Source organism: Heteronotia binoei, chromosome 6 (assembly GCF_032191835.1).
Source record: "Heteronotia binoei isolate CCM8104 ecotype False Entrance Well chromosome 6, APGP_CSIRO_Hbin_v1, whole genome shotgun sequence".
Taxonomy (NCBI): domain Eukaryota; kingdom Metazoa; phylum Chordata; class Lepidosauria; order Squamata; family Gekkonidae; genus Heteronotia; species Heteronotia binoei.
In genome coordinates this window covers 62,121,995-62,142,595 of record NC_083228.1, presented here as the reverse complement: position 1 = coordinate 62,142,595, position 20,601 = coordinate 62,121,995, and the positions used below count along the sequence as shown (strand labels likewise).

The 20,601-nt window shown below is 44.6% G+C and overlaps 1 protein-coding gene across 1 annotated transcript in view; it reads left to right on the top strand.

Annotated features, from left to right (window-relative positions):
* Positions 1–20,601, top strand: part of ATRNL1 (attractin like 1) — a 1,015,273-nt gene that overhangs the window by 261,516 nt on the left and 733,156 nt on the right. The window lies entirely within an intron of this gene.

Sequence of the window (20,601 nt, the reverse complement as noted above, 5' to 3'; positions counted from 1 at the left end):
GGTCTTTCTTGAAGTTTTCTTGTTCCTGAGCTCTCGCCATCTCTTTGGGAGATGTCACAGAAGGCTTTTTTCTTTAAATGTACCCAATGTGGTACAAAAATGACTCATTCTGATGTACACCTCTGCCTTTTCTGCTTGTGTGAGGCCCATAATATAGCTATCTGCAAAGATTTGCCTCCAGTTTACTCTGAAAGGCTGTTCAGATTGAGCAATGCGCTTGAAGGGAAGCTTATGGGAGAAAATACTCTCTTGCTCTAATAGTCTGGCAGTGAAAGTATCTGCCCTGGTGGAGCAGTCTATCCCTTCCTTGGAAATCACTGGTTAGAAATGACCAACTTGCAAGCCTGCCATTGAGCATGTTGGTTCTGGTGGTGCCAGGCACAGAACCAAGATGTTGAGTCCGTGTTGAAACCTCTGCCTAAGAAAGCCTATTCCAAATCCAAGCATAAGGAGAAACATCTTTCCAAGATACTACTGGAATCAGCTGACTCTTTGATTTCAACCAAAACATCATTGGTTCTGATGGAAAAGAGGGTAGTCTCCCTACCATGAACTCCTCTTCATATCTCCCTGGCTCATTCATTTTCAGAGGGAGAAATATAGCCTGGCCAGGGCACGTTGTGGTTCCAACAGCTAGTCGACCATTGGAACCATCCTGTCCGACACCATGGCTCCACCTCCTTGGCAAGGCTACCCTTATTATTTTCCATCTCCAGGACCTCAAGAATGGGGTGGCAGGCAGTGACAAAAAGTACCTCCAGAACCTAGACACTATTTTCCACAGAACTGTGACACTGCAGGACCTCCAGTTTGATATCCTCCTGTAATTTCTCATCATTCCCTTATGGGGCACTCAGATTCCAAGGAAGAGCAGGCTCTGAAGACTGACTCATCTTCTGGCCTGGGCTCAGACTTACCATCAGACCCTTCCCTTGATGACATTGTGGGGGTTCCAATATCATCTAAAGAGGATTTGAAACTCTATGCAGAGCATGGCATGCTTGCCTGCGCTCCACAGCTCTCCCTCCTGACACTCAGCAGAATGTAGAAGACCTTCTGTTTGAGGGAATACTGTTATTTGCTTTGTTAACTGATGATCTTTTGACCCAAATTAAGAAGAACAAACAAACTACATCACAGCAAGTCCTTCAACTCTGTACAGACCTTGGCAGTCACCGTATTCTTGTCACACATATCAGCAGGAGGTCTCTCATAACACTTGGGGTTTTTTTATCAATTGGTAATTTGAGTTATAGATAACTAACTCAAATTGCCACCCCTCCAACATCTTGATCAGGCTTTGAATAACTCCATGCTTGAACTGGAGCAGGAGCTGTTGCCCTTTTTCCAAAAGGGGGCAATATAGAGAGCTTCTGACTTGGACTCCATGACAGGTTTCTATTCACGTTTTTTTTTTTCTGGTACCCAAAAAAGAAAGAGACCTCTTAGAGCCATCCTGGATCTGAGGGACCTGAATTTTTTCCCTGAATGTTAGAAAATTCACCACTGGTGAGCAAAGGGAAAAGAAAAGGAAGAAATAGCTATTGATAAAACATCAGTTGCTTGGGATAAGCAAAAGTAGCTGAACTCTAGAGCACTTCTAGGTGAAATTCGTTTAAGAATTCCAGTTACAGTAGGTTTTAATATATGACTGGGATATTACCATTACCTGTGCTGGGTACAGCACTGCAAAATTAATAAACTGATATGTGACTAAAACTTCATATTTTGATGCATTCACAGTCAATACTGCTACTGGCTTCCAAGTGATTGAATGTCTTTAGTTTACAATCTCATCTGGCTACAGCATCTGCATTGGTGAATTCCCATAACCAAATATAATTTTTGCTAATATCCTGGAGAGCCTTGCACTCTGTCTGTCCTTGTCTTTAATTTTGTTATTCTTTATCAATTATCCATTCACTTATCCAAGCATCTACGATTATATACATATACAGTCCATAAAAATAAGTAATGCAAACCAACTGAAACTTTCTCCCGGTAAAAACACTAATAGCAGCCTTCTGATAGATAACTACCTTCAGTTAGAGCAAGTTTGGTTTCTCCTCCCCTCCCCAATCAAGCAGAAGAAGGGAGGACTATTGTCTCATCAAAAACACCACAACTACTAGGATGGAGGGACTTGGAGTGGGTAACAGCAATTGTTAATGGAGGCCCAGATAGTGGCCACTGCCAAATCCACATTTTTTCATCTGAGACAGGCGAGGCAGTTGGCCCCCTTCCTGGAGCGTCATGACTTAGCAACAGTGATCCATGCAATGGTCACCTCGAGAATGGATTATTGTAATGCCCTCTATATGGGACTGCCTTTGTGCCGAACCCAGAAGCTGCAGTTGGTGCAGAATGCGACGGCTAGGCTGTTATTAGGGCTCCCGAAGTGGGAGCACATACAGCTGGGGCTGCACGAGCTGTACTCTCTGCCAGTTGTATATTGGGTTCGTTACAAAGTGCTGGTTATTACCTTTAAAGCTCTATATGGTCGAGGGCCTGTCTACCTTCGGGACCGTCTCTCCACATATGAGCCCCAGAGAGTACTGAGGTCAGCGGGAAAAAACTGGTTGACAATCCCTGGGCCAAAGGAGGCCAAATTGAAGACCACACGAGAACGGGCCTATTTATTGGTAGCTCCACACTGGTGGAATCAACTTCCGGATGAAGTGCAGGCCCTGCGGAGTCTTGATCAATTCTGCAGGGCCTGCAAGACCACTCTTTTTAAGATGGCCTTAGCCTTAATATGGAGTTAAGTTAGATCCGCTGTTGACGTTTCCACCACTAAATTTACTGAAGGTTTGAGATGTAGCACCATAAATCTTAATTTTTAATAGCAATGTTGGTTTTAAATGATGGTTTTATTAATGTATTATTTATTGAATTGTATGAATGTCTTGTTGTATATTGATTTACATGTTGTGAGCCGCCCTGAGCCTGCTTCGGCGGGGAGGGCGGGATACTAATAAAATGTATTATTATTATTATTATTATTATTATTATTATTATTATTATTATTAATTGTTGCCTCTTCTTTACTGGTGTTGTCATGGAATGGTATTGTAACAGGAAAAGTCAATAGGTTGTTATCCTAGTATTAGCCACCAGAGTAATAATTGGGTTTGAATGAGGAGGAGAGGGACACTCGCGTTAATACATTTTGCCTCTGGGAAAAGTTTTTGTTTTCTTGTTTGTTTTGCTTTTGGAGATTGAGGTGTGGTGGAGAGACTGCTGATAGCTGTAAATGTCTTCATGTTGTGTTAACTGCTGCTCCACACTGATACCCATTCATTGTGAGGGCACTGAATTGCTACATGACATTGTGACATCATACTGGCTACATGGTAACAGGGATCATATAGTGTGATGCAAAGCAACAGTTTGCCCACATAGGGTTAAACCATAAGATCAAGTTGTGAATACTGCCCAGCTGTTGTTGATCATAGGCCACAGCTGTGCCTATCAACATTAGTTTTTTAAATATAAAAAGTAATTAAGTCATTTGTGAACTCTCTTCCTGAGTGCCCCAAGGGGTTGGCAACCCTCTTGCTTCACATATAGCCATCAAGAAGTAGTAGTTTAAAGCAAGCAAAATGGCATGAAATGATGGCTGAGAGGAGCAGCAAATAGACACAAAGTGGTATTGGGAGATATTTCATAGAACATTTCAGATCTTGAAAGCCATTGTTTGTGCCAAATATGTTTGCTCATGAATATGTGGCACACTATTAGTGATTATCCTTTTTTATAGAGAAGACCTGAAGGACAATAGGGAAATGGCTGAGACATTTTTTGCCTCTGTCTTCACTGTGGAAGATGAGAAGTGTTTGCCCACTCCAGAACCAGTGATTTTGGGAAGGGTGTAGAAAGATCTGAATCAGATTGAGGTGACAAGAGAGGAGGTCCTACGACTGATAGATAATTTTTAAAAGTCACCAGGCCTGGATGGCATACATCCAAGAGTTCTAAAAGCACTCAACAGTGAACTTGTGGATCTCCTGACAAAATATGTAATCTTTCATTAAAATCTGCCTCTGTTCCTGAGTACTGGAAGGTAGCTAATATCACCCCCATCTTTACAAAGGGTTCCAGAGGAGATCCAGGAAATTATAGGCCAGACAGTCTGATTTCAATACAAGGAAAGCTGGTGGAAACTGTTATTAAAGAGAGAATTAGTAGGCACATTGATTAACAAAAGTTATTGAAGAAGACTCAGCATGGGTTCTGTAAGGGAAGGTCTTGTCTCATTAACCTATTCTTTGAGTTCTTTGAAGAAACATATGGACAAAGGAGACTCAATAGATGTTTACCTTGACTTCCAGAAAGCTTTTGATGAAGTTCCTCATCAAAAGTTCCTAAGGACGCTCAAGAGTCATGGGGTAAAAGGACAAGTCCTCTTATGGATCAAAAACTGGCTTATTAATAGGAAATAGAAAGTGAGTATAAATGGGCAATTTTCGCAGTGGAGGGTGGTAAGCAGTGGGGTACTGCAGGGCTCAATACTAGATCCAGTGCTCTTTAACTTATTCATTAATGATTTGGAGTTGGAAGTAAGCAGTGAAGTAGCTAAGTTTGCGGACGACACTAAATTGCTCAGGGTGGTGAGAACCAGAGAGGATTGTGAGGCACTCCAAAGAGATCTGTCGAGGCTGGACGAGTGGGTGTTAACATGGCAAACGAGGTTCAGTGTGACCAAGTGCAAAATAATGCACATTGGGGCCAAAAATTCTAACTATAAATACAAGTTGATGGAGTGTGAGCTGACTGAGAGAGAGATCTTGGGATTGTAGTAGATGTCAAGACAGTGGGTGATTCTGCACTCATGTTGGTCTGGGGTGGGCTTTCATTTGGGGGTGGAGGAAGCTGGCGATTTGCCCCGCCGCAGTGTAAACCTGTTTTTTCAGGTTTACACTGCTGCAGGGCAAATCGCGGGTTTGCCCCACACAAAATGCCGGTGCGGAGCAACTGGTGCAAAATCACCAGCTTGCTCTGCCCCAAAATGGAAGCCTGCCCTGGACGAACTTGAGTGCAGAATCACCCAGTGTGTGACTGCAATAAAAAAGGCCAACACTATGCTGAGAATTATTAGGAAGGGAATTGAAAACAAATCAGCCAGTATCATAATGCCCCTGGGGCGGTCTCATTTGGAATACTGTGTACAATTCTGGTCACTGCACCTCAAAAAAGAGATTATAGCATTGGAAAAAGTCCAAAAAAGGACAACTAGAATGAATAAAGGGTTGGAACACTTTCCCTATGAACAAAGGTTAAAATGCTTGGGGCTCTTTTGCTTGGGAAACGTCGACTGAGGGATGACATGATAGAGGTTTACAAGATTATGCATGGGATAGAGAAGGTAGAGAAAGAAGTACTTTTCTACCTTTCTCATAATATGAGAAGTTGTGAACATTCAATGAAATTGCCGAGCTGTCAGGTTAAAACGGATAAAAGGAAGTATTTCTTCACCCAAAGGGTAATTAACACATGGAATTCACTGCCACAGGAGGTGGCGGTGGCTGCAAGCATATTCAGCTTCAAGAGGGGATTGGGAAAACATTTAGAGCAGAGGTCCATCAGTGACTATTAGCCACAGTGTATTGTTGGAACTCTGTCTTGGGCAGTGATGCTGTGTATTCTTGGTGCTTTGTCGGGGAGGGGCACATTGGGAGGGCTTCTAGTGTCGAGGCCCCACTGATGGAGCTCCTGATGGCACCTGGATATTTTTGGCCACTGTGTGACACAGAGTGTTGGACTGGAAGGGCCATTGGCCTGATCCAACATGGCTTCTCTTATGTTCTTATGATTTTCATGTGGATAATGAAATTAGTATAATGGAACTAGGCACAAAGGTCAGAAAGGGTTGTTTCTGTTTATCTGAGGAAAACTTCAAGTATACAGAAGAGTATACACTTTCTCCCATGGTCACCTATTTGAGGCATATAGGCTTGCCAGTCCCCAGGTCCCAGCGGGGGTTCTTCCGCTTTCCCAGGCTTCTTCCCGCCCCCAGTCAGCTGGCCGGCGGGGAGAAGCCTTTCCACCTCCAGAGGCTTCAGTCTCCGATTGAAAGGCTTCCTCTTGGGATAGTGTGTCTGTGTTACTTTGAAGAAATTGGCAGCAACTCTTGAATAGAGAGGCCAGTCCCTTGCTTCAGAGTTGCCAGAAATGGGGTTGCGGGGGTAAGGGAAACGTCTGCTGGGCACTTCATTATTTCCTATGTGGAGATCGATTCTCATAGGGTATAATGGGGAATTGATCAGGAGGTTTCGGGGGTTCTGGGGGAGCTGTTTTTTGAGGTAGAGGCACCAAATTTTCAGTATAGTATCTAGTGCCTCTCTCCAAAGTACTCCCCAAGTTTAAAAACAATTGGACCAGGGGGTCCAATTCTATGAGCTCATAGGAGGTGCCCCTATCCTTCATTATTTCCTATGGAAGGAAGACATTTAAAAAGGTGTGCTGTCCCTTTAAATGTGATAACCAGAACTCCCTTGGAGTTCAATTATGCTTGTCACACCCTTTTTCCTGGCTCCACCCTCAATGTCTCCTGGCTCCACCCCAAAGTCCCCAGATATTTCTTGAATTGGACTTGGCAGCTCTAGAGGCATACCATCCTAAAAGGGTTGGGGGTAGGGTGGCCGGAACGTCCCGCCCTCCCGGGAAAGTCCCGCCCCCGCCTCCTGAATCCCGTGTCCCGATTGGCCAAGCTCGGGACTCATTCAGAGTCCCGGATTGGCCAGTGCCCTGTCCGTCATTTTTTCTCCATTATTTTTTTAATGATCGAGCCAATTACAAGGCAGCCTGCCTCCCCCAGCCAATCACAGGGGCACCTGGAAGGCGAGGGGGGCATGCCAGGCACCAGGGCTCTCACCAGATTGGGCCCTGCTGCCTGCCCTGGAGGCTCCGCCTCCAGGCTTCCCGCCCGACTGCAGTTAACTAGAGATGGAAGAGCGGAGAGAGAAGAAGGTACGATGGGGAGGGGAGGGAAAACTGGGGTGTTTGGGGGAGGAGGGAAGCCCCAGGGCCATGTGCTTTTGCACCTCCTGTAGCAGCAACTCGTGAGTAGACAGGCCAATCCCCCCTTCAGAGCCAACTAGCCAGGAACGGGGAGGAGGGAAGCCCCAGGGCCATGTGCTTTTGCACCTCCTGTAGCAGCAACTCGTGAGTAGACAGGCCAATCCCCCCTTCAGAGCCAACTAGCCAGGAACGGGGAGGAGGGAAGCCCCAGGGCCATGTGCTTTTGCACCTCCTGTAGCAGCAACTCGTGAGTAGACAGGCCAATCTCCCCTTCAGAGCCAACTAGCCAGGAACGGGGAGGAGGGAAGCCCCAGGGCCATGTGCTTTTGCACCTCCTGTAGCAGCAACTCGTGAGTAGATAGGCCAATCCCCCCTTCAGAGCCAACTAGCCAGGAACGGGGAGGAGGGAAGCCCCAGGGCCATGTGCTTTTGCACCTCCTGTAGCAGCAACTCGTGAGTAGACAGGCCAATCCCCCCTTCAGAGCCAACTAGCCAGGAACGGGGAGGAGGGAAGCCCCAGGGCCATGTGCTTTTGCACCTCCTGTAGCAGCAACTCGTGAGTAGACAGGCCAATCTCCCCTTCAGAGCCAACTAGCCAGGAACGGGGAGGAGGGAAGCCCCAGGGCCATGTGCTTTTGCACCTCCTGTAGCAGCAACTCGTGAGTAGACAGGCCAATCCCCCCTTCAGAGCCAACTAGCCAGGAACGGGGAGGAGGGAAGCCCCAGGGCCATGTGCTTTTGCACCTCCTGTAGCAGCAACTCGTGAGTAGACAGGCCAATCCCCCCTTCAGAGCCAACTAGCCAGGAACGGGGAGGAGGGAAGCCCCAGGGCCATGTGCTTTTGCACCTCCTGTAGCAGCAACTCGTGAGTAGACAGGCCAATCCCCCCTTCAGAGCCAACTAGCCAGGAACGGGGAGGAGGGAAGCCCCAGGGCCATGTGCTTTGTCACCTCCTGTAGCAGCAACTCGTGAGTAGACAGGCCAATCCCCCCTTCAGAGCCAACTAGCCAGGAACGGGGAGGAGGGAAGCCCCAGGGCCATGTGCTTTTGCACCTCCTGTAGCAGCAACTCGTGAGTAGACAGGCCAATCCCCCCTTCAGAGCCAACTAGCCAGGAACGGGGAGGAGGGAAGCCCCAGGGCCATGTGCTTTTGCACCTCCTGTAGCAGCAACTCGTGAGTAGGGAGGCCAATCCCCTCTTCAGAGCCGACTAGCCAGAAAGGGTGGGGGCGGAGAGAGGGAAACATCTTCATTTCCTATGAAAGGAAGACATTTTAAAAAGGTGTGCTGTCGCTTTAAATGTGATGGCCAGAACTCTCTTGGAGTTCAATTATGCTTGTCACACCCTTGTTCCTGGCTGCGCCCCAATGTCTCCTGGCTTCACCCCCAAAGTCTCCTGGCTCCACCCCCAAAGTCCCCAGATATTTCTTGAATTGGACTTGGCAACCCTATCCTTAGGCCAGCTTGCTTTTTAAAATTGGGGTTTCCTCTCCCACTTTGCCGTGTAAAATTGTCTATCACAGGGTGCTTAGGCTGCTTGGTGTAAAGGTTGCTTGTTGGCTCTCTTGATGTTGTTATGGTGGTGGTGGTGTATATTTTTTTTTAAAAGAGAAATAATATCTGTCTCCGACAAGAGGCTTGTTGTGGAAAAGACCAACCCCCTGTTGTCTTTTTTCCCCCTCCTTCTCTCTCTTCTTTCTTTCTTTCTTTCTTTCTTTCTTTCTTTCTTTCTTTCTTTCTTTCTTTCTTTCTTTCTTTCTTTCTTTCTTTCTTTCTTTCTTTCTTTCTTTCTTTCTTTCTTTCTTTCTTTCTTTCTTTCTTTCTTTCTTTCTTTCTTAGGGATCCCTGGAGGTTCCTTCCAACTCTGTGATTCTTTGATGCTAAGCAGGTGCTCTGCCACTGAGCCACAGACTCTTCCAGTCTGCTGTAGACTGACCTTTTGTCTAGCGAGAAGGGTATTGTCTGCTCAAGCTAGCATTGGCTCTCCAGGGTTTCAAGTGGAGGTCTTCACATGACATGATCCTTTTAACTAGAGATGCCAGGGTTGAACCTGGGACCTTCTGCATGCCAAGCCAAAGACGCTTTCTAGCTGCTTATACTGCTTTCTAGCTGTCTTATACTGACCTTTGGTCTATCAAGATGGGTATTATTCAGAGGTGGAATTCTAGTCGGAGCTCCTTTGCATATTAGGCCTCACCCCCTGATGTAGCCAATCCTCCAAGAGCTTACAAAAAAGAGGGTCTAGTTCCATAGAACTTACAGCAAAACCCAAGAAAGAGTTATAGTGTTTTAAAGGCAATCTTTTGTGTGTGTGTGTGTGAAATCCTTTTCTGTTTGCCATTGGAAGTTGTGGAAAGTACTTCTGAGCATCTTTTAATAGAGGCATGTGAGAGTCCTCAGATCTGGGGTGGCAGGGTGGCATCAGGAAATACTTCTTAGTTTTAGGAAAGGAGAATCTAGGTTGTTTTTGTAATAGTTATTTGAGGGTGGAAGATAAAGTGAGTAAAAGTTTTACACTGCCCACAAATAACGTTCCTGAAATGACCAATAATATTAGTACTGGGATCAATGACTAGGAGTTGTTGCATTCATAGGATGTAATAGAATGCGGGCAGAATGAATTACTACAGAAACTCTGAATGTGCCAGTATTCTCTTAATGGATTGCAAAGCATGTCTCTCTGCTGGGAGGGAGGGCTGCTTTTGCTCTTTCCTCAGGATCGGAGGAGCGCCTGTGGGGGGAGCGCGGCAGGGAGGAAAGCCGGACGAGAGTCGAGATTGGCCAGCCGCTGGCCGTGAAAGCAGCCTGAGGGATAGGGTTGCCAATCCCCAGGTTGGGGGCAAGGGATCCCCCAGTTTGGAGGCCCTCTCCCCACTTCAGGGTCATCAGAAAGCAGAGGGGAAGAGGGAAATGTCTGCTGGGCTCTCCATGATTCCCTATGGAGACTGATTCCCATAGGGTGTAATGGAGAATTGATATAGGGTATAATGGAGAATTGTCGGGTGTCTGGGGCTCTGGGGGGCTGTTTTTTGAGATAGAGGCACCACATTTTCAGCATACCATCTGGTGTCTCTCCTCAAAACACCCTTCAAGTTTCAAAAAGATTGGACCAGGGGGTCTTATTCTATGAGCCTCCAATGAAGGTGCTCCTAGCCGTTATTACCAATGGAAAGGAAAGGTCCCCTGTGCAAGCACCAGTCGTTTTTGACCCTGGGGTGACGCTGCTTTCACGTTTTCACGGCAGACCTTTTTAGGTGGTGGTTTGTCATTGCCTTCCCCGGTCATCTACACTTTCCCCCCAGCAAGCTGGGTACTCATTTTACTTCCTGTTTCCGGCAGTGGCATTTGGGGGAAATGATGTCACAGGAAGTGATGTCACTTCCTGCTTCCGGCAGGTGGTGCAGGGAAAACGATGTCACGGGAAGTGATGTCACTTCCTGTTTCCGGCAGTGGCATGACGTCACTTCCTGTTTTTGGCGGGCGCGCGCTTCGCACGCGCACACACACATTCATCCCCCCCTCAAGGTGTCCCTGGCTGGCCTGCAGATATTATGGCCACCCTAGTTGGGGGGTGGGTGGGAGAAGGCACACAGACATGTATTTCAGAATGCATGTGAGCACAGGGACTGTAATAGTGGCAATTTTGGTAATTTGCCAGCAGCACTGGCCTTTAGACTTGAAGTAACATGATGCCACGATGGGGATACTGGCTCCGGAGATCTCAAGAATCCCGGTAATGTAGACAGTGGAATAAGGGAGGAAGGCAACCACTGCTACTACATTGGTGGGCCAAGTGTTCACTAGCCTAGGCAGTGACGAGATTTGGCATTGCCTCTTCTTTCTCCTGTTGCTACTCCCTTGGCATCCGTGGCATGGAATAATGAGAATAAGGGTGATGATATGAGAGGATGTGAGAGGTGGCAAGTGGTCAGGGGATTGACTGGTGAAGGGTGGAAGGCAAAGGAATGAGTTGAGTGGGAGGTTATCAGGAGCCTGTCAGACAGAGGGGGCAAAGAAAGGTTGAGGAGGATGGGTTGGAAGTAAGAGTGAGGGAGTTAAAGGGGATGCTGTACAGGCGATTGAGGGGTGAAAGGAGAGATTAAAGGGAGGAGAATTACAATAGACAGGAGAAATACAGTGCTGTGTTGGTATAACAGGAAACAGGATGAAAGGGATATGAGGGATTATGTTTATGAGAAGTATAAGGAGATGAGTAGAAGAGAATGGACGTCTCAGATAGGAATAAGGAAATGTTATGGGGAAGGAGAATAAGATGAAGGGATGGGGAACCAAGAATAGGAGTGAGATGATATGGGGTGATGTGATAGCAATGGGAGGGATGTAGTGGGTTAGTAAAATTATTGTGGAAAGGGGGAAGAAAGAACATTTAAAAATAAAGAAGGGAAATAAAGGAGAGCAGAGAGTGAAAGCAACTGGAAAAGGAAGTTTAATGTGAGTTAGAAAGGGCAATTGGGGACAGGAAACGAATAAAATCCTATGTGGACTTCCACAACAAGATGTCATGGGTTGTTTTCTTTTTAACTTGCTTTCTACCAATTTCTTTTTAACTTGCTTTCTACCAATTTCTACGTAATTCAAGTCATAGGGTAGAAACCATATCACTCCAATCTTGGTCCACCTACACTGACTTCCAGTTTGTTTCCAGGCACAATTCAAGGTGCTGGTCTTGATCTTCAAAGCCCTATATAGGACCACCTAATCCTTTATAAACCCACTCAACCATTACAGCAATCTTTGGAGGCCTTGCTTTGGGTGCTTTGCCTTCTGAGATTAGGCAGGTGGCAACAAGGGAGAGAGAGGGCCTTCTCAGTCATGGCACCAAAACTCTGCAACTTTCTCCCCAGGGAGATTCATCTGTTCCCCTTCTGTCACAGTCTTCCATTAGCAGGTCAAGACTTTTTTTTTCATTCTGCCTTCTCTCAACAATCCCTCCTTCATAACCAGTGTGTTATGTGTATTTTGTTTGTATTTGAACTGTGTTTTTTAACTTTTTAAAGTTGGTTTAGTGATGCATGTTTTAAATTATAATGGTTTTAAAATATAATTTTATCATGTATGTTTTTAATTGTTTAACTGGTCCTTCTAAGAGCAGAAAGATGAGATATGATTTTTGTAAATAAATAAATAAAAAGTCCATACTACAATTGGGGCTGAATTTAAGGAGCACATGAGAACAAGACATAACTGAGTAGCATTTTATTGCAGGTTCCCATTTTTACCCTACAGTAGTTAAGTTCACAATCCACATGCAGAAAATAAAAGTGATATAGTTGGAAAGAGGGAGGTTTGAGCACTGTTCAAAAGGTCAAGCTAACTTAAAAATAGATATCATATTTTTATTTATGGTGTACACAGTAGCAAATATTAAAAGATTAAAAATAATCAGTCTGAAGATCAGACTTCAAAGATCATCAACATGAGCTTGAAATAAACTTTCAGTTATTTTGCATACAAAGTTGATGATACATAGTTTATGAATATATAAAAAGACAAGTAGGGCCATATGTGTTTCAGTCTTTTGGGCCTTCCTCAGTGGCCACTAATACTACGATAAAACACACACACACACACATCCAGAAGCAAATATATATAAATTAAAGCCAGATGTTGCTTTCTCATATGATGCTTTTATCATATAATAATCTAGTAAGAAATATCCCAAGTCTCTGAATGCGTGTGGCATCAACTAATTATGTCATTGAAGATTTTATTGTGCATATGATGTCACCATGAGAAAGCCTATTCCATAGACTTTCAGCAACTGCACAACATATGAGAGCACTGACCCACCTTGATCCAGCTTCTAAACAGGAACAACACCCCCCAAAATAGGGACAAGTGAGACTGCATATTCATGATTCCATCGTGTTGCCATAGAAAACTGAACCAGTACAAGCCCTCAGTCTTCCTCCAGCTCTTATGCTGAAGGGAACCATGTGGCTTATCTCTTGCTTCTCTTGGGATGAAAGTGGGGGAACACAAACTGAGATCCCCTAACTTCCATTAGAAGCAGGAAAACACTAGGGGACCTCCCAACTGATGACTTTCAGTGAGCCTCAAAGAAGCTTAAGTACTTCCCTTGGAATGGAGTTAAGGAATGGACTAATCTCTTGGGTGTCTTCCCTGACAGAGGAGTATTCTTACTGTGCCCCATCCAAGGAGGCAGCTTTTGCTTCACAAATATGAGTGATACTCTGAAATTCCTCTTATAGTATGGAAAAACTGACCAATGCTGGAAAATGCAGCCCATTGGGAACAGTAATGTGTTAGGCAGAGTTGTCAGGTCCATTTGAGATGCTGGCTGTGGTGGGGGGGACATTCTAGGAGCTGGAAGCATCACCCCCACCATTCCAACATCACCAGAAGTGATGATGAGCACCATGCCTACATCACCCAAAAGTAGGGTTGCCAAGTCCAATTCAAGAAATATCTGGGGACTTTGGGGGTGGAGCCAGGAGACATTGGGGGCGGAGCCAGGAACAAGGGTATGATAAGCATAATTGAGCTCCAAGGGAGTTCTGGCCATCACATTTAAAGGGACAGCACACCTTTTTAAATGTCTTTCTTCCATAGGAAATAATGAAGGATAGGGGCACCTTCTTTTGGGGCTCATAAAACTGGACCCCCTGGTCCAATCATTTTGAAACTTGGAGGGTATTTTGGGGAGAGGCACTATACTGAAAATTTGGTGCCTCTACCTCAAAAAATAGCTCCCCCAGAGCCCCCGAAACCTCCAGATCAATTCCCCATTATACCCTATGAGAAATTTCACATAGGGAATAATGAAAACGTTTGCCTCTCCTCCACACACACCCCTTCTCGCAAATCTGATGTAGGGGATTGGCTCTCTACTCACCAGCCAGCTTCTTCACAGTAACAAAGACATAGACACAGAAAGTTGAAGCCTTTCACCACCTCCGGAGGTGCAAAGGCACATGGTCCTTTGGGGCGGGGCAGGAAGCAGCCTGGGAAAGCTCCGGCTGCTGCGATGGAGCTGGGTGGGAAGGGGAGGGGCAAGGAGAAGCTGCTGCGATACGAGGTGAGAAGGGAAGGGAAGGGAGGAGGAGAAGCATCAGGGATCGGTGGAAAGGGGAGAGGAGAAGCTGCTGGGATCTAGGCTGCGTGCGAAGGGCCGCCATTCCCCCTGCTTTCTGGATTTTTGCCGAGCGGGGGGAGGAGGCTCCAAATCGAGGGTCCCCCGCCCAGGCGGGGGATTTGGGAAGCCTACCCAAAAGTGAGTCAGGGGTGATACTGTTTTTTAGGCAAAACTTTATGGTAAAATCACCCTCAAGCTATAGATTTTTGCCCAAAAATCAGAGCATTGCCTCTAGCATGTCTGTGTCACTTCTGGGTGATGTAGGCACATTGTGTGAGATTGATGTCGGGGGGAATTTCCTCCCGCCTGTCACCAGTCAGTGGCAGGCAGGAGCCCATAAAACTGGGGGATCCCTCACCACCAACTAAGGAGTGGCAAGCCTAGAGTTAGGTGATTTCCTGCTCATCAACCTCAATGGTATGTAGTAAATTACCTATGAGGATGGATTTCCCAGCTTCAGGTATAAAGGGGCAGATTGCTGTTTCCCCATGGAAACACAAGATAGGACTCTTAAAACCTAGAAGTTTTAAAAACACTCTTCAATTATACTATAAGAAGCTCAGAGGGTATATGAGAAGCAAGTTCCTTCCTCAACAATAGGTCTGATTCAGATTTAAAGGGGTACATTGCTGTTTTCAAGCCTAAGAATGAGTGATCTGCTTCAAGCTGGAGAGTTCAGATTTGATTAGAAACAGCCCTATGTGGCTGAGCTTATGGGGTAAACATTATGGATTGTTTCCTATTTTGTTATAAACTATCCAGTCTCCCCATCCCTGTAGGTCAAAAAACAGCCAATTATGACAAATCTCCACATGTATTATCGCTCAGTAGGTATAATTTTGCACTTTGAAGTCTGCTATGAGAACTAAGATACTAGGTAATATCAAGGCTAATAAACAACATGTTAACTATTCCCACATCTGTGGCCATTGCCAGGTTTATTAAATTACACAGTAATTTTCAGTTAATCAGTACTGCAAGAAATAATTCAATGAAAGAGCAACAAGGGATGCAGAATCAAAACAATTTAGCTGTACTCCATGATAAAGAATAGAATGCAGCATCCACTCTTAGAGATTGGATGGAACTAATCTCTTATTAACTCCAGATTACTATAAGTGTTCAAACATAATCTCTTTAAAAAATGAAGGATACAATTCAGTGAAAAAGCATTTATCAATAAGCTGAATTGTGGAATAAAATCTTTGGATTTATTCACGTAAGATGCTCAGAATTGGTATCTAGTACAACTTGGCAAACAGAAGACAAACTGCCAGTCATGTATAATGGTGCTATTTATGAAGCTAACGATTTTATTGTTGTTTCCAAGGCTTTTTTTTAAGCAGGAGCACACAGGAACACAGTTCTAGTTGGCTTGGTGTCAGGGGGTGTGGCCTAATATGCAAATGAGTTCCTGCTGTGCTTTTTCTACAAAAAAAGCCCTGGTTGTTTCCATAGTTCTGCTTGAGCTATTCTGGGGGGTGCTGCATTGCAGCTGTTATATTCATCTTAACACAATAGGCTGAATGGTGCTGAATCTGACATTGGGTTACTTCTGGCCTCAGGCATGCTTCTTAGATGACATTTTTGCCTACTTTTCATTGGAAAACATATGTGAAAGAGAAATGGGTTTTAACCCTGAACTCAGGGATAAACACACAGTATAGGGGTTAAGACAAGAATAAAGGCTAAACTACTCATTAAGATCCCCAGACCTGACTGACTTCCCCCACAGCCACACAATGTTTAATTTAAGATTCAGCTCAGGACTTTGGCTCCTAGCCTCCAAAGCAGAAGCTCTTTGCTTTTCAGTGCCCTAATAGTGTTGTATCAAGCCACAAAACATAATTTAAGTTTCAAAATTAGGTTTATTGTAGATATTAAAACCGGCCTAACAACTGCTGCTTTACTCAGCAAGACAACTTAAACCCAAGCCAAATGTTCTTCCTTCTTGATGTTTCTTGTACCATACTACATTTCTCAGCAGGCAGTGCTTTCAACTCTGTTGTGATAGCCATTTCTATGCTTAAGAACATCACACACAATTTAATGATGTACTGAAATTACTGCATAACCCACCCCCAAACTGGTAAACCATGGTGCTGTAGATGATGGCAGTTCCAAAAAGATTCCAAATTACAGATCTCTTCAAGATGATAAACATTAAGAGGCTGGTTTAGAAGAGCTTCTTATCAGCATTCTGATATCTTCAAGTGTTCATTGGTGTACTCTACATTTTGTTTCCTCTACTTGCATTGTGTTTTCTTGTTGTGTATAGTAAGATTTTAATCAGATAAATTAATCTCATGCAGTCCCCCCTCAATCCTCAAAGAGTGCAGAGTGGGTAAAAAAAGTCATTTCCTAAGGCCAGTCAGTACCCCAATAATTCCTTTCTGCCTCAGGTTGCCTTGCCAAACCTGAGGAGGACAGGCTGATAAGGCTACTGAAAGCTGTCAGGAACAAAACCCCCAACATGAATAAATGAGCCCTGGCCAATGTTCCCTCTAAACTGCAGAGTCTTGTGAGCAAAAATTCTAATTTGTAAGCTACTGGTATTAAAGTTGTGAGCTACTGGCATAAGTTATTGTGCTCTGGGGGTCATCCTTTCTGAGCTAAGACAAAACTGTGTGAGCTGTAGGATAAAAATCTGTGAGCTAGCTCACGCTAACTCAGCTTAGAGGGAACACTGGTCCTGACCTCATTGTCTTGTGGCTAATTCACATGACAGTTGCTGAATTTGGGCTGATGTTCCCTTTCAGTGTCTTCTGCTTCACCCCTCCCAACAGATGTTGTCCCTTCTCATATTTACTAGATATGGGAATGTAAATTGTGTCTGTACCCAGAATTATAGTGGTGATGGGAGCATGGTGAGCATCCACCCTTTAAAAGAGGAGGAAGCCAGTTTTGTCTGCTTACACGAAGGTAAAGAGTCTTTGGAAATGGTGCTGACGTGCATGTGAAGAGCTTGTCCTCAGTACTTAGAAAGAAGTTGCTGAACATCTGGAGTACCCTCATAGGAGTCCCCAAATCCCAATTGGAGAAATTTACCCTTGAAGTATGGATGGTCTGCACCAGCAGCACTGAAGCCCTCTCTCCTGTGTGGCATAAATACTTGCCATTGAGCTGCCTGCGGTTAGACAGTGTCATTCTTGTTCCACCATATTGATTAACTATCTCTATGTGAGGATGAGGGCTGCTCAGTTTTAGGGAGATGTAATTTAGCAGGCACTGTAAGCAAATTTCAAAGCTCTCAGGGAGACAGAGTGTAACTTTTGCATGCCACTGATCCCAAAAGCCATATGGTAATCCTGATGGGTGAATAACAAACCACAAACTCATATCTTGTAATCCGTGGTCCTCTCTAACTCACCTGTACTTGAAATTGCTGCTAGTCTGTAATCCACTCTCTCTGGTACTGCCACAGCATCATTCCTTGATGTCTGGACTGCTCATCATTGTGCTGCCAGTGCTAAAATCCCATCAGAGAAATCCCTCAACAATCAGGTGGCCTTATATGCTAATGTACTTCTTTGCCCTTGGATATACCAGATAAGGCTGAAATCACAAATGCATTGTAAAGAACAGGAAGGCTGGAATGTGATTGTAAATCATCCTTGCTTCATGGTCATCAATCTTGTCAGAAACCTGATAAAAGCACATTTAAAACTGCTTTTTTTTTCACCTGGGAACAAGTGCAATTGGAACTGCCTTTCATTTTCTCATATATGCACACTAATGGTATGAGAGTATCTAAAAGCATTTTTAAATACCATGTGTGTGTTTCGACAAGACAACTACATTTTTAATCATCTTGGGTTTTCTGAAGTAGTTCAACCTATAAATTAAGATCTGGACTGTAAGCCATTATCCTCATCAGCAGTCACTAATAGTTGTTTGGAGGGAGATAACCTGAGCATGCTACCTTCTCTTGGGTGGCTTTCTTAGGGACATATGGTACCAGAACAAGGCTACTAATTGTTCCAGATGACTATGGTCAGATATAGGCATGCAGTTAAGAAGCTCCAGGTGTCTAATTAGATGATCAACATACAGACTTAAAAGGAGAGCAAACAACAGAAGCCCATAGGGTTGCCAAGTCTCTCCGCTGCTGCTGTGGAGTACTCCTCTTGTGCTTTGCACACACAGCATGATGACGTTACCTGGAAGTGACATCATCATGTCACACACATCATGCCTGGGATGCTCTAGGATTCACGGTAAAATTCTATGGTACCATAGAGTTTTACCGTGAATCCTAGAGCATCCCCAGTGCAATGTCCCCAGTGCAATGACATCATTTTTGGGTGATGTCTAAAGAAGAGTACCTGTGGGTTGTGAGGCACTGTAGATCGGGCATCAGAGAACCCAAGGCTCACTGAGCTAAAGCTGGCTGTGGAGGTTTGCTACAACAAGAAAATCTTCTTCAGATATGTGAGAACCAAACATAAGATAAAAGAGGCATTGGGCCCACTGTTGGGTGAAAATGAAGAAACTCTGACAGAGGACAGGGAGAAAGCAGAAAGGCTTAATGCCTGTTTTGCCTTAGTTTTCCCCCTGAAGAAGAATACAAGTTCATCTAGTGATGTTTGGCAATGTGTAGCATCTGGGCTGCTGATTGACATGAAGAGAAAAATAGTTGAGAAGTACCTGGCTGCACTGAATGAGTGCAAATCCCCTGGACCAGATGGTAGGCACCCAAGACTACTCTAAGAACTTTCCAGAGAGCTTGCAGAGCCTTTGTCCATCATCTTCCAGACCTCTTGGAGCAGGGGTGGCCAAACTGCAACTTGGGAGCCTGATGTGGCTCTTTCACACATATTGTGTGGCTCTTGAAGCCCCCATCCACCCCATCAGCTGGCTTGGAAAAGGCATTTGTCTCTTTAAGCCTAGCCAGACAGCAGCATGAAGAATGCATTTAAAGTTAAAGTTGCTTTCTTTTCATCTCTCCATCCCTCCCCCCTCCTCCCATCCTATTTGCCTGCTTCTCTTCCTTCCTTCTTGCAGCTCTCAAATATCGGATGTTCATGTCTTGCGGCTCTCAAACATCTGACATTTATTCAACGTGGCTCTTATATTAAGCAAGTTTGGCCAGCCCTGTCTTGGAGGATGGGAGACATGTAAAAGGCTGGAAAAGGGTAGATGTTACCCCAATCTTTTTTAAAAAGTGAGGAGGAATGTCCCAGGAAACTACAGGCCAGTCAGTCTGACCTTTGTCCTGGGGAAGGAACTGGAGCAAATTTTAAATGTACCTGTGAGCATCTAAAGTATAACTTGGTGATCCAGGGAAATCAGCATGGATTTGTTCCAAACATGTCCTGCCAGACCAACCTCATTTCTTTTTTTGATCCACTGATGAGCTTACTGGATTGAGGAAATGCTGCTGTTGCTTATGTGGATTTTGACAGTATTCCCCATGATGTTTTGTTGAGTAAACTAGAGGACTGGACACTAGGATAGTTCGGTAGATAAGGAACTGGTTGGAGAACCACACACAAAGAGTAGTTGTCAGTGGCATTTCATTTGAATGGAGGTGCCACAGCATTTAGTTCTGGGCCCTGTACTTTTCAATATTTTTATCAGTTATCTGGATAAGGGTGAGGAGGCACTACTCATTAAATTTGCAGATGACACAAAATTGGGAGGAGCAGCGAACACATTAGAAGATAGAGCAAGAATTTAACGAGATCTGAACACACTGGAAACATGGGTGGAAGTGAACAAGATGCAATTTAAAAGATAAGTGCCAGGTTCTACATCTGAATAACAAAAATGACCAAGACATACTGGATGGGGGGGTACACTTCTGGATAGCAGTGCATGTGAACAAGATCTTGGGGTATGGGTGGACCATAAGTTGAATATGAGCAGCCAGTGTGATGCAGTGACAAAAAAAGTTAATGCCATTTTAGAGAGTATCAACAGAGACATAACATCCAAATCTTGAGATATCATACTCCCACTCTACACTGCAGTGGTCAGCCACACATTGAGTATTGTGTGCAGTTCTGGAGTCCTTACTTCAAGAAGGATGTGGAGAGAATGGAGTGGGTGCAGAGAAGAGTGATGACGATGATCAGGGGCTTGAAGACCAAGCTGAGGGACTTGGAGATGCTGAGGGGGAACATGATTGCTCTCATTGAGTATTTGAAGGGCTGTTACTTAGAGTAGGGCAGGGAGCTGTTCCTGTTAGCAGCAGAGGACAGGACTCCTGATAATGGGTTTAAATTAATTCTGTTTTAGGTCTCTGGTATATTTAGCTGACAGACAAAACCAGCTCTGTTTCAAGGCTGCAGAAACATCCTTCATGACAATTTCAGTAAAGACTAGCAACTGCTTCCCTATACTTTTTTGTAACATCAATGACAGAACCCTTTCATAAATATACCTGAGTAAGAACTGAAGAAGATGTAGAATTCTTGTGTTCATCAAATAGATTTCTGAGCAAACTTAAGTAAAGTAGGGATG